This window comes from Felis catus, chromosome X (assembly GCF_018350175.1).
Source record: "Felis catus isolate Fca126 chromosome X, F.catus_Fca126_mat1.0, whole genome shotgun sequence".
NCBI classification, from domain to species: domain Eukaryota; kingdom Metazoa; phylum Chordata; class Mammalia; order Carnivora; family Felidae; genus Felis; species Felis catus.
In genome coordinates this window covers 106,731,079-106,744,366 of record NC_058386.1, presented here as the reverse complement: position 1 = coordinate 106,744,366, position 13,288 = coordinate 106,731,079, and the positions used below count along the sequence as shown (strand labels likewise).

The 13,288-nt window shown below is 49.5% G+C and overlaps 1 long non-coding RNA gene across 1 annotated transcript in view; it reads left to right on the top strand.

Moving 5' to 3' along the window:
* The first annotated feature begins 4,090 nt into the window (after window positions 1-4,090).
* The window catches only part of LOC123383371, a 30,916-nt gene continuing 21,718 nt past the window's right edge, over window positions 4,091-13,288 (top strand). The window contains exons 1-2 of the long non-coding RNA XR_006593043.1: window positions 4,091-4,466; window positions 5,201-5,421. This is a non-coding gene — a long non-coding RNA (uncharacterized LOC123383371). The remainder of the gene's footprint in view (window positions 4,467-5,200; window positions 5,422-13,288) is intronic.

Here is a 13,288-nt window from a genome sequence, read left to right as displayed (position 1 = left end):
GGGATTCTCTCTCTTTGTCCCTACCCAGCTTTTGCAGGCACATGCGTGCCTGCTCTCTCTTTCTCAGAATAAATAAACATTAAAAAAATAAACAATAAAGGACACAAAAATATAGATTTGGCTATGTAAAAGTGTAAAACTTCTGCATTTTAATCCCTTTCACTCATTTTTCCTACCCCTGACTCCCCACCTCTGGCACCCACTGATCTTGGTATCTACAAGCCTGTTTTGTTTTGTTTTTAGATTCCACATATAAGAGAGATCATATGATATTTGTCTTTCCCTATTTGGCTTAAGAAAGAAACACTTCTATTTTTTTAAGTTTTTAAAAAATTTTTAGATATTTATTTATTTTTGAGAGAAAGAGAGACAGAGTGCCAGTGGGGTGGGGGGGGGGGCAGAGAGAGAGGGAGACAGAATCTGAAGCAGGCTCCAGGCTCTGAGCTGTCAGCACAGAGCCCAATGTGGGGCTCAAACCCACAAACTGCGAGATCATGAGCCAAAGTCGGATGCTTAACCGACTGAGTCACCCAAGTGCTCCTAAACTTCTGTTTATTATAAAAAAAACACCCTAAGGAAAATTACAAGGACTAATGACAAGGAGTATTTGCAATATATGACAAAATTGTAGTAGCTTTGATATACAAAGAAGTCTTACAAATCCACAAGATAAAGAACAAAATCTCATTAGAAAACTAGGCAATGGACAGAAATTGGCAATTCACAAAACAAGAAATACTAATGGCCATTGAACTAGGAAAAATATTCAATATCACTAAAGAAGCACAAATCAAATATTGAGATACCAAGATACAATTTTTTAAATAATCTCTATACCCCATGTAGGGCTCAAACTCCCAACCGCAAGATCAAGAGTCACATGCTCTACTGACTGAGTCAGCCAAGTGCCTTCAACATGTACTTTTTTTACTCATCAAGGTGGCAAATATATGCATACATTTTTATTTATTTTAATAATATTTATTTATTTATTTATTTATTTATTTATTTCAGCAATATTCTGTCAGTTTAGGGAACCAGCTTTATTGAGGGATAATTAGCCACATTCATTTAAATGGTACAATTTAATGAGTTTTGATATATAAATCCTGCCATGAAACCACTGCCACAATTAAGATATAGAACATATCCATCACCCCCAAAACTATGCTCATTCTCTTGTATAGTACATCTCTTCTTCCATCTTTGTCCCCAGGTAACCATTGATCTGCTTTCTGTCATTATGGTTTCATTTGTATCTTCTAGACGTTAATATAATAGGGCTATACACTATGTAGTATTTTGGTCTGCTTTCTCTCACTTAGCATCACGTTTTTGAGATTTATCCATATTGTTGCGTGTATCAGTAGTTTGTTCCTTTCCACAACTGGGGGGTGTTCTGTTGTAATAAATATACCATATTTAAAAATTCATTCACCTGGTGATAATCATTTGGGTTGTTTCCAGTGTGTGGTGACTGGTATATTATGGATAAAGCTGGTGTGAATACTCTGGTTGGAGTGCAGACTAGTAAAATCTTTTAATAGCTCAGGGGCGCCTGGGTGGCTCAGTCGGTTAAGCATCCGACTTTGGGTCAGGTCATGATCTCATGGTTCGTGGGTTTGAGCCCCGTGACAAGCTCTGTGCTGACAGCTCAGAGCCTGGAGCCTGCTTTGGATTCTGTGTCTCCCTCTCTCTCTGCCCCTTGCATGCGCTCACACACACACACACTCTCTCTCTCTTAAAAATAAATAAACATTGGGGCGCCTGGGTGGCGCAGTCGGTTAAGCTTCCGACTTCAGCCAGGTCACTTCCGACTTCAGCCAGGTCACGATCTCGCGGTCCGGGAGTTCGAGCCCCGCGTCAGGCTCTGGGCTGATGGCTCAGAGCCTGGAGCCTGTTTCCGATTCTGTGTCTCCCTTTCTCTCTGCCCCTCCCCCGTTCATGCTCTGTCTCTCTCTGTCCCAAAAATAAATAAACGTTGAAAAAAAAATTAAAAATAAATAAACATTAAAAAAGATTTTAATAAGTCAATTTGCACTATGTCAAAATATTTAAAATACATATACTAAAATTACATGATGTCCAGGATTTGCTTCAAAAATAATCCATTGGTATGAAGAAATGGGTAAGGGTGTATGTGAAACAAGATTAGCCATTAGTTGATAATTATTGAAACTAAGAGATGGGTATATGGGAGTCTGTTATACTATTCTATTTTTGTGTATGTTTAAAAGTTTCCATCATAAAATTTTAATGTGCATACATCTTGATCCAGTTATTCCTAAAATCAGATATTCACAAAGGGTGTTCACAAGGAATTACATTTATACATTTATAATAACAGAAAAAGGGTAAACAATCTAAATACCCAACAAATGATAGGGCAATAAATTATGGCACATTCGTTGAATGGAATAATAGTATGGAGTCTCTAAAAATCATGGTTTTTTAAAGTTTTTATTTATTTATTTTGGGGGAGGGGAGGAGCAGAGAGAGAGAGAGAGAGAGAGAGAGAGAGAGAGAGAGAGAGAGGGAAAGAGAATCCCAAGCAGGCTCCACACTGACAGCACAGAGCCCATCATGGGGCTCAATCCCATGAACCGAACCTGAAGATCACGACCTGAACCAAAATCAAGAGTTAGTCACAGGGCTACTGGTTGGCTCAGTCGGTTAAGCATCTGACTTCAGCTCAGGTCATAATCTCACGGTTTGTGAGTTCGAGCCCTGTGATGGGCTCTGTGCTGACAGCTCAGAGCCTGGAGCCTGCTTGGAATTCTAGGTCTCCCTCTCTCTCTGCCCCTCCCCACCTCTCACTTTCTCTCTCTCTCTCTCTCTCTCTCTCTCTCTCTCTCTCTCTCTCCCCCTCTCAAAAATAGATAAACACTAAACAAAAAAAAATTCAGCCGCTCAACTGACTGAGCCACCCAGGTGCTCCCAAAAAATCATGTTTTCAAAGATATTTACTGACATTTAAAAATGCAATATACATGTTATTTGGAAAATGCAATTTACAGATCAGTTATATACAGCATACTTCCATTCTTATTTAAAATATATAATAAATACAAATAAAAGACTGGAATGTTAATGATGGTAAATTATGTGGTGGGATTACAAATGATTTCTATGATCTTTATAGTTTTCTGTATTTTTAAAATTTCTACAATGAGTATGTGATACTTTGATATTTTTAATGGAGAAAAAGTAGTATTTCATTTCTTTTTGTACTTTGCATGTTTTCACTTTCCTTTCCTTTACATTGTCTTATTTTTAACACTACAAGACCAACAGAACAACTTTTTAAATATTCCCACAGACCCAGAGTAGTACATTCTCAGAAGTAGATGGAACCTTGGAGATTAAAACTGATTGAGGATCAAAGAGGGGAAGTGACTTGCTTGACACCACGCCAACTCTAGGGATCTTTCACTGCCTCTTAGAACAAGGGATCCCAGTTAAATCCAGCTCCTGACAAGGACTGGACATTCTTGAAAAGGATGCCTCAAAGATGAGACAACTGCCCTGACTTCTAATCCTGGTTCTCACCCTGGCCACAGGCTGAACCCTCTCGGGGTTAATCCAACACACCCCTTAACTCCACACACAGTCCAGAGCATGAATTCTCATCTGTGTTGTACAATGAGCCTTTCCCCCACCTTACCCCTCCATCCTCGATCATACAAATCTGTATGTTCCAAAGGGGGACATATGCAGAATATATGTGAATCAGTACAAGCTCCTCCCCCGAAGGGTCAAGGGAGGCACTTTCTTATAGGCAGGCAGGTAGGCACCTTTCAACTAGAAGGGCAAGGGCAAGTCCGTGGCTCCAAGGGAGGATGCTTAGAGCTTGCATTCTAACTTGAGGAGAGACTGGCTTCTCTCGAGAATAGCTCTCTCACTACTCCATGTGGCTATTTGGGGCTCTCAACAGGCTGGATCAGAAGGGCAAAGCCCAAAGGCCTTTCGCTGGGTCCCCAACTTAGCCGAGGGAGGGAGTGGCCTCGTACTGGGCGGTTCTTGAAAGGCCTTTGGGAAACGGGCGGGGGCGCAGGGGCGGGGCGTGTTGAGAGCTGTGGAGGAGCGCCAGAAAAGATCGAGGGAAAAGAAGATGCGACCCAGGACGCCCGGTTAAAGGAACTGGAGTGACAGAAAGGAATGGACCATCCCTCTTCACCTCCATTCCGGGAAGCTCTGTCATAACTCCTCAGTGCTAGGAACCCTAGCGGAGGTGACAGAGACTCCCCCAGGGATAAAGAGGTCAGCAAAGCTAGAAAGGAATTTCCCTTCCTGCGAGATAATTGGACCAGTCATGTCTCTCCCTCAGTGCCTCAGCCCCCGCCTCCCCCCGCATCTGTACAATGGGGCAGCATAACTTTGGGATATATGAGAATGCACAAGACAGAATTGAGCACAATGTTCCTGCAGCATCTCTGGTTCCAGGCTCAGCTGGGAGGGAAGCAGAGGTAACTATGAGAGTTACAGTAAGTTTTGGTGACTTTACTGACAGGCACTGGAAGGCTGGGCATTTAGCCTAGACCTTTTTAAGGGCCAGGACACTGCTCAGCCCTCCGCTTAAATTGGGGGGGGGGGGGAAGGGGGCTCAATCCTTGCCTCTCAATCCTCCCTGGCCTGGCAGGAGAGCCTATCCCAACAGTCACTGCTCAAAGATTGAGGTGACCCCTCAGTGCCCAGCAATTTGCTAAGTGGAAAGCATTCCTTTGGTGGCATGAGGTGGCCCCATCTCAGAGCCTGTAGAACGTTGTCCTCCAATACCTCCATGCGCTGTTCTCCTAAAATCTGGAAAGCGTGCTCTTTCTAGCTGTAATAGTGTCTGTGTGGTGGAGGTTGTTTTTGTTTTGTTTTGTCTGTGGTTTTTTGTATTTTTGTTTTTGTTTTTGCAGGAAGGGGGTAAGGAAATGGAGACAGGGGAAGGTGAAGTAGATATAGAGGAGGGAAGTGGGAGGTAGTGTTGCAGGCATTAACATGCCCAATAGATTTTGTTTTCCCTCCCACAAATGCTTAGAAAAAAAGACCTGCAAACTTAGTAGCTTCAGGGTGAATTTTCTGTGGCTTAAGGCTTTTCAGACCCCAGTTAGCCCTCTGCCCACCTGAGCAAATGAAAGACAAGAATGAAAAAACAAAAAGGAAAGATCAGGGTAAACATCTGAATCTCCTTTTTACCTCATTATCTTTGTAGAAGAGATGCCAGTGGCAGCAAAGCGGGAAACCCAAGCAACAACATGGAGGAAGCAAGAGGACCATGGGAAGAAAAAGGAAGCTGACCACATGTCTTTCTTGAAAGACTTTATTTTTCTGTAGCTGAAACTGTGAGCTTAGAGGGCTTACAGTGTGGTCAAGGAAACAGCTGACAAGAAACAACTAGAGAACAAGGCTGGAGCGCAGAACTTCGAGATTCAGGTAAAAAAATCAGATCAGATGAAAAAGTTGATGAGAGGTGGTTGGAATCAGGGAAGGCTTCTAGGAGGAGGTGAGTATTGAATCTTGACTTGGAGAATTTAGGTTTGGAGAGTGGTGGGGAGGGTAGCCCAGGCTGGAGGAACACCGTGAAGCCATCCGTGTGGGGTGAGGGGTTGTGCAAAAGAACAAAGGCTGCAAAGAGCAATGTTTGTTGAGGGAGGCAGCATGGGTGAAGAGGAGGGTGCTGGATGCAAGGTCATTGTGGAGATCTGAAGAGAATGTACTGTACTGGTGGGAGAGAGGAAAGAGACTTTGTTTCCCTTTTCAGAATGATATGGCCCCAGGAGACTGAGACTGTGGGGGAGGTTTCCCCAATTCCCTCAGCCCCTGGGCCAAACACACACACACACACACACACACACACACACACACGCACGCACGTGCGCGGCTCAGCCCTCTGCCCCCTCCCACTTCCCCCTCCATACTTGCAGGGCTAAGGGGTAACTTCTAAAATGAGCAGACTGATCTCACAGATAAAACTCAGTGTGTTATTTTATTTTACAATGTTACTGTGAACATGCCCGCTGCGTGGGTTTGCGTGCGTGTGTGCATGCACACTACTCTGTAAGGGCACACACAAAGCATGTCTTGTACTCTGTAAAACTGAAGCAGAGCAGGTGGCAGCCCATTTGGCACTCTTTGAGGCAGACTGCATGGCACAGTGAGGATGGCACAGGACTTGGATTCAAATCCCAGCTCTGTCACTGCGCATCTGGGGGGCCCCTTCACCTCTTTGAGCCTCCTTTCCTCATCTGTAAAATGGGGATAGCAGTACCTACCCCATAAGGTTGTGGAGAGGGTGAAATGAGATAAACTGTAGAGCGCCTGGCTCATTACGGGTACTGGGGCATGGACAGCTTTTTAATTTCGTTGCCCTCTCCCCCAGCCCATGTCATCCCCAGGAGCCTGCCCTGCAAGCCTCAATCTCCATCTCCAAACAAGTCCCAGCTCCTTTGTTGAAAGTGCTGTTCAAGGCAGTGCTAGGCACTGTTTGGATGGGAGGGGGACACAGACATGAAGCAGAAACAAATGTGGCAAAAGCTTGACAGCTGTGGAATCCAGGTGATGGGGGTTCATTGGAGGACCCATTTCTTAGTGTAGGTCTGAAATCCAAACAAACTATAAAAGGTAACAGAAGTACTTCTTGTACATGAGAAGGTTACATTTATCTCATAGGAGAGAAGCAAGCCAGCACCTAATTTTTAAGTCAGGCAGAATGTGCAAGGAGGCCCTCAAAGAGGACTATGAAGTACAGTAAACCCAGGCTGGAGGGCAAGGTGACCTCACCTGCAGCATTGTGGGCCACTTCCTGGCGGCAGGGGCAGTGCAGTCGGTCCTCTGAGAGAGAGAATTGGATTTGCTGAGAACAGGGTGGGGGGCCTGGTTACAGTGGCCCAGGCTCAGAGAACAGTTGCCAATAGCACAGACTCTGGAACAGAACGTGACTGGTGTGCGTCGAGAAATGGGGTCCGGTTGGGTGTGGCAGGAGGGAGAACACATTTAACTCCTTAGCACTCAATTAGCAGTCGTGGAGAGGGCTTAACTGATCAAGTTAATCTGCTCCTTGCTAGTTAAGTGCAGAGCAGGGAAGGGGCCTCGTTCAGGCCTCAGCTGGGAGATGTGGATGATGGAGAATGGAGCTGGAGAACTAACTGTGTTGCTGGGGTTGGGTGGGGGGTGCTCCAGGTGTAGAACTGGGGAGAAAAGTGCCTGGTGGGGTCTGGTTAGTCTGCTTGGTGGCCTGAGTTCAAGGTAGAACATAACAAGCAGGCGGGGGGCGGGGGTCAGTCAGCTAAGTGTCAGACTTGATTTCTGCTCATCATAATCACAAAGGTTTGTGGGTTCAAGCCCCACATCAGGCTCTCCAATGACAGTGCAGAGCCTGCTTGGGATTCTCTGTCTCCCTCTTTGTCTGCCCCTCCCTCGCTCAGGTGAGTGCTCTCTCAAAAATAAACTTAAAAAATTAAAATTAAAATTACAAAAAATCTTTAAAAAAAAAAAAAGACCATACAAGCAGGCAAAACAGCATAATGGACAATGAAGGGTGAAAGCTTTCTCCTTCCCATGCCACCTCAGCCTAAGGCCTAGAAATCCCCTGTGATCTGTTTTCATTTTTTTCTAGGCACCTTGAGGACTTTTTTTTTTTTTTTAAGTTAAAGAGGGCGCTATGTAACTAGAGGACCTGGGGAGGAGGTGGCATGTTAAGTCACTGTTAGCTTAACTCTCTACCTGTGTAGAGAGAATTACCTAAACTAGTACTTACCAATCTTTCAGATGGAGAGCAAGACTCTCCAAAAGAAACTAAGGGATGAGGGGAGAGGGGAGCATCAGTGAAGAGGAAAACTCCATTTGGCTGAGGACAGACCTTCTTGGCTGGTGACAGGGAAGACAATGGGCTTCAAAAGGAGAGGGTGGGGCAAGGAAGCAAAGACCAACATCTTTGTCTAGGTCACAGTTATTTTTCTTGGGGGCCTTGTGTACCCCTGTCTGCCCTCTTTCCTCCTCACTATGGCCCCGCTCAATACTGTGAATCGCACCTGTCGCCACACACAACAGGACAGAGACAAGCAAGAATGATCTAGATAGAATACTCTTTACAGGACAGGTCTGTCTGGCTGGGGAAGGATGCCCAGGATGCTGTCAGGCTGGTCTTCACCTGCAAGGGCCAGCCTAACCCAGGCTTCTTTGGCAGATGTCAGGAGAGAAGTCCCCAGAATTCAGCAAACCTGGGAGAGGACAGTGATCTTTAAGGCTGGGGCTATTCCCAGGTTAAAGGGATGGCCTTGAAAGTTGGAATTAACCAACCAAAAGTATCCCTTTGCCAGTTATATTTGGGAGAGTGTGGGGACAGACACCAGGGTTCCCACTGGGGGTCCTCGTTCACCTTTTATGGCTAATATCTAGCAACCATAAGTGATTTCTTTTTCATCTTTATTGCCGACATTTTTTTTAATGTCTACCATTTGCTAGGTGCTTTATTATTATCAATAATAGCTAACAGGTATTGGACACTTACAATGTGGCAGGCTTAGTACCAAGAACTTAGATTGTTAGTATCTCAGTTCATCCCCCCAACAGCCCTATGATGTAGGTATTGCTATTGTCCCCACTGTACAGAGTAAGAAACAGAAGGCCACACAGCTAACAAGTGGTGGAGGTAGGACTCAAACTCAGGTCTCATTGGCTCTAAAAGCCGCATACTGTGTGTTTCAGCTGCCTACTCCACAGTCTCCAGCATGCTTTGCTGCCTCACTCCTCACTAGCTCACAATTAGTAGATTAGTCATGTGTTGACACTTCTAGGCTCAGTCTAATGGCTTGTTTATTTAACTGATGGATGCTGCTCCCCATTTGAGGCCATTAGCATTTAAACAAAACAAAACAAAACAAAACTGTTAAGCCTGGCAAAGTGACACTGTGTTTACTGGTTTTTTTCCCAGTGTTAATTGTGAGCATTTTCCAAATATGTATTTTGATGTGCTAACGGTCCCTAAAGAGAGCCACGGAGATTTTAGTAATCTTCTCCGGCAGCTCTAGTCCCACTCCCCTTAATCTCCTTGGTGAGGGGGACAAATGGCCCAGGGAGCCAGCCTTGACTAGGATGAGGAAGAGCAATGGTGACAGTCCTATTCTGAATAATTAGGAGGCAGAGAGGCTGGGCTGGGGCGGTCAACTCTGTTCTTGGGGACTAAACCCTGGAGCACCCCCCCCCTTTCCACGCTTGGGGAGGGAATTTCCTATTCCCTTCCAGGACAATAAGAACATCTGTGCCAAGGCAGAGGAGGAGGCCGGGCGCTCAGAGGCATCTCTGCCCGAGTCTCTTGACACTGTCCAATTGTTACTGTTTCAGTTTCTGCTTGGATCACTGACCATGTCCATTCAGAGCAGGCTGGCTTGGGTGAAGACAGTGTAGGGCCGAGGAAAGAGAGGACCTGTCTGTCTGGGGACAGGGTGTGAGGCGGGCAGGGAGCTGCACTGAATGAAGTGACCAGGTTGCAAATGAGTCACTGGAAAGTACAGGCTGGATCTTGCATCCACAAACGGGAGGAAGGAGCACTTCCACTGTCCTTCCTCCCCTGCAGCGAAATGCTGTTGATCGTGTCCAGTTGTTTGCAGCCTTCTTCCTCTGGCAGATTGGGGTTCAGCTTGACCTTGCGGTAAATGGATGAAGAGCTACAGGTTTGATCCTTATATGAGACAGCTAGCTTCACACTGAGAAAAAACGTGCTACTTTCTTCCTCCCAGATCCAGTTGCAAACTGATGGGGGTTAAAGTGGAGACTTCATGGCTCCCTGAAAACTCATTCCTAAGTACTGGAAAGTCACATCACCTAGTGTGTTCTGATGGTGAGTGCAACCGGATCTGGCCCCAGCAAATCAGTCTCAGATTGGGAATGAGCTAAGGAAGCTCCTTAGTTTCTTCCCTGCTCAGGACATCCAGCTCTGGAACCCAGAGTTCTGGGGACCAGGAGGAGGTAAGCATCTGCCTCCCGCATAATTAACTCCATCAGTCAAAAAACATTCATGGCCCATCTCTTTGGGCATCATGCTGTGCCTGGCACGAGCTAGTAATCCCTACCCGGTTCAGGCCCTCCCAAGTTTACAACCTTAAGGCACACAATAATGACACAGATCCCAAAGGCGGGCGGGTTAACAAATACATACACTTGTCCGCCCATCACAAGGGATCCATTGATTGAGCCCCAGCCACTAACAGGGCCCCCTTCAAAGAGCTTCTAGTCTGGTGGGTAAATAGCTAAGAGTAAGTGAGGGCTGGGGAGAAGAGGCTCAGGCGAGGAAACATGGTCAACTAGGACATCATCGAACAGACATTTTTTAAAAGTGCCTATTGGCATATGGCTGGGTTTTCTGTGCACGTGAGCCGTGTCCCCAACCCCGTATTGAGGGTTTATTCCAGTCGTCCACGCACAGGTCAGTACAAAGGGCCAGAGGCAACGTCGCTCTGTGCGTCGTGGTGGGGAGACGCGGGCCAGGAGGCGAGGGCCAGGAGGCGAGGGCCGAGGCGCCCTTTCTGCCTGGGTGGCCTGGCGTGTCACTGGCCCTTGCCTCGCCGGGCCTCACAGCCCGCAGCTTGGGTGCCTCGTAGAATTTTCGGGGTGGCTCCCCCACCCCCGTCCCTCTAGCTTCGAGTCCCAGGTGCGCGTGCGGCGCGTGGATGACACAGGTTTAGGGAGGAGGGAGCCGGGAACAGGCTCGGGTAAGGCCATCCCGGGCGGTCCGGTCGTGGTGTCTCCCCTGGCGCTCCAGCCAGGCCTGGGCTGCGGGAGGCGCCGCGGCCCGCCCGTCGCCCAAACACTTCCGACGGGCGGCCTGCGTCCCTGGCGGCTTCCGAGGGCCGGGTTGGGCAGGGGCGACCCGGCCCGGGTCCGCACTCCCGGGTCATGCGCCTCCCCGTGAGGTGCCCGTGGGCCCGGAGCGCCGAGGCTCCCCCGAGGGCGGGCTGCGTGCAGCTCCGGGCCGGGGCCGCTGCACGGCCTGGGCGAGAGAGCGAGCGAGGCGGGGCGGGGCGGGGCGGAGGGAGCGCGTGTGCGGGAGGGGGGTAGCGCGCGGGAGCGCGAGCCGCCGGCCCGGGAAGGGTGGGTCGGGGAGCGGCGGTGGCGGGAGGAGCGAGCCGGGAACCCGGGAGGTCGGCCGGGCTGGCGGGCCAGAGCCGCGGGGGGGAGGGCGGAGCGCGGAGGGCGGAGATGGGGCCGCGGGAGGGAGGGGGCCGGCGGGGCGCGGCCAGGGGGCGGGGCGCTGGGACCTGGGGAAGATAAGAGCGTGCTCGCGGGGAGCGAGGGCGGGAGTGAGGGAGGGGCGGGGGACTTAGAGACCAAAGAGGAGACAAAAGGACGGGGAGGGTGGGAGGGGCATAGACAAGCGGGGATAGGGGAGGGGCGCCGGGGGACGCCTCGCAGGGAGGGGTACGACTGTGGGGTGGGCATGGTGTGGGAGGGACTTAGAGGGGGACGTGAAGGGACAACATAAGAAGGGAGTGCGGGGGTACGGAGAAAGGGGGGTGGGCTGGGAGTGCTCCACCACGCTGGCCACGAAGGGGAGGGGAGGCCACGAAGGGGAGGCCGTTGGGAGGAACGGCCACACACAGGGAGGGGGATCCTGGGGATGGACAGTCCTCGAGGAAGGGGGGCCGTGTCTTCGGCAGGCTCAGGAGGGGAAGGGTGAGCAGACGCAGGGAAAGGGAGTGCTGCGAGAACCCGAGGGTGGAGGCGGATGGGCGTGTGTGGAGCGCGGAGGGCAGGGATTTAACGCTGCTGATAGGGATGACCAAAAGACCACGGTGGGGGACCCGCACAGACGGGACGGGGCTCCCAAGGCAGGACGAAAACTGCCCAGGGGAAAGTGGGACGTACGAGGGCAGGAGAAGGGTGGCGGGGGCGGCCTCGGGCTCGGCAGGAAGGCGCCACCACCGCCCTCTGCCCGTCCCCAGCGTGCCCCGCCCCGTCCGGGGGCCCTAAGGGCAGCGGCCTGGGCCGTGGGGGAGCCGAGCCAGGGCGGTACCATTCGGAACGGAGAGGGGGGCTTGGGGGGGGAAAGGGAGGAGCCAGGGGTCAGAACCCTGTTGGGGGCGGGGGGGGGGCGCCACACCCTGGGAAAAAGGCTTGGGCACATCCAGAATGGACCAATCAGCGAACAAGGCCAGGGTGGCGTCAAGGGGCAGCTTTGGCCAATGGGAAGGGAGAACACTTCGGAGGTTCGGAGGAAGAAAAGAAAAAAAAAAGCCCCACGAAACAACAATCGAATCCGTTTGGGGGCTTGAAAGGCTGGGAGTGGGCGTCGTTTATAGCACGTTCCAGCGCCTGCCGTCCCCTTTCAACGATGGGGTCGCTTGCATCACTCCCGGGCCGCGGGCCGTACACGGAGCTGAGGAGGGTCCCGGGAAAGTAGATGAGGATTGGCCGTTTACTGGGGGGGCACTTGATTGGGCGCTTCAATTTGGGGGGTGGCTGGGACAGAGGTGGTAGCTTTGTGTGCCAAAGAGTGAACGTAGGGTTATGGTCTTGTAAACGGAGGCAGGAGTGGGCACAGGTCCCTCATGCCCCCACTGGCTACTTAAGCGTCAACCAGCAAGTGGATCACAGATAATCTCAAACCAATGGATAATTTAAAAATATCCCCCTGGGCTCTAAACCCGATCGACGTATTCATTTCCCTTCTCAGCCCCAGGCTGGCCCTTGAGGGGATAAGCAATGGAAGTGACGGCCCACAGCTACCCCTGGACATTTCATAGAAATTTATGGTGTGGCTTTTGGCTTCTAAGTTAGCCTAGGTTCCTACTGCCTACTCAGTCATTAATGTGAAACACCGGATACTCTGCATTCTTTCACACTATAAAATAAAGGCACTGGGATTAGTTACCTTTGAGGTCTACACATTTTGGGACTGATCTGGAGAGTTGTGCTTGGACGACAGGGTCGTGCCGGTTTGGGGGAGGATTGTAAAACCGGTGGAGTTGCAGAACTATTAGCCCAGGGATTCCAAATGTCTGTAAAGTTCCTCAAACTGTATGTAAAATGGTATACATGTGTGTGCATTTTTCTGAGGTGAGTTCATAACTCCCATCAAATTCTCGGAGGGGTCTGTAGACATGCAAAAATTCACCCCCATCTTGCTCTAAAAGGGCAGGGGAGACCCACATCCAAGCTGGGAGGTGTAGCACAGTAGTGGTTATGTCCTTTTGGAATCAGAGAAAGTTTCTCCAATTCCTTGTTAGCAATCTTGTTTGCAGGGACTCTTGCCATGTATGTATTTGTCAACTAAAGACAGGCAGCCTCAGACTTGAGAAGCCCA